Raw genomic sequence first — 1,279 nt, 5'->3', positions numbered from 1 at the left:
CGAATCATGTTAGAAATTGCCGCATTTTATGATTATGAAATTAGGCAAATGGATGTCAAAACTGCATTCCTTAATGGATATCTTGAAGACAAGCTGTATATGATGCAACCAGAAGGTTTTGTCGATCCAAAAGGTGCTAACAAAGTGTGCAAGCTCCAGCGATCCATTTATGGACTGGTGGAAGCCTCTCGGAGTTGGAATATACGCTTTGATAGTGTGATCAAAGCATATTGTTTTATACAGACTTTTGGAGAAGCATGTATTTACAAGAAACTGAGTGGGAGCTCCCTAGCATTTATGATATTATATGTGGATGACATATTGTTGATCGAAAATGATACTGAATTTCTAAATAGCATAAAAGGATACTTGAATAAGAATTTTTCAATGAAATACCTCGGTGAAGCTTCTTATATATTGGTCATCAAGATCTATAGAGATAGATCGAGACACTTAATTGGACTTTCATAAAGCGCATACCTTGATAAAGTTTAGAAGAAGATCAAAATGGATCAGTCAAAGAAAGGGTTCTTGCCTGTGTTACAGGGTGTGAAGTTGAGTCAGACTCAATGCCCGACCACTTCAGAAGATAGAGAGAAAATGAAAGTCATTCCCTATGCCTCAGCCATAGGTTCTATCATGTATGCAATGCTGTGTACTGATACGTCTCCAACGTATCTATAATTTTTGATTGTTCCATGCTATTATATTATCTATTTTGGATGTTTAATGGGCTTTATTATACACTTTTATATTATTTTTGGGACTAACCTATTAACCAAAGGTCTAGTGCAAATTGTTGTTTTTGCCAATTTTAGTTTTTCGTAGAAAAGGAATATGAAACAGAATCCAAATGGAATGAAACCTTGGTGATGATCTTTTTTGGAACAAACATGATCCAGGAGACTTGGAGTGGACGTCAAGGAAGCAACGAGGCAGCCACGAGGTAGGAGGGCGCGCCCAGGGGGGCCAGGCATGCCCCCCACCCTCGTGGGCCCCTCGCAACTCCACCGACCTACTTATTTCGCCTATATATACCCATATGCCCTGAAAACATATAGGAGCACCACGAAACCCTATTTCCACCGCCCTAGCCTTCTGTACTCGTGAGATCCCATCTTCGGGCCTTTTCTGGCGCTCCGCCGGAGGGGGAATCGATCACGGAGGGCTTCTACATCAACACCATAGCCTCTCCGATGATGTGTGAGTAGTTTACCACAGACCTTCGGGTCCATAGTTATTAGCTAGATGGCTTCTTCTCTCTCTTTGGATCTCAATA

This window comes from Triticum dicoccoides, chromosome 5A (genome assembly GCF_002162155.2).
Source record: "Triticum dicoccoides isolate Atlit2015 ecotype Zavitan chromosome 5A, WEW_v2.0, whole genome shotgun sequence".
NCBI classification, from domain to species: domain Eukaryota; kingdom Viridiplantae; phylum Streptophyta; class Magnoliopsida; order Poales; family Poaceae; genus Triticum; species Triticum dicoccoides.
Note: the sequence above shows the minus strand (reverse complement) of the source record.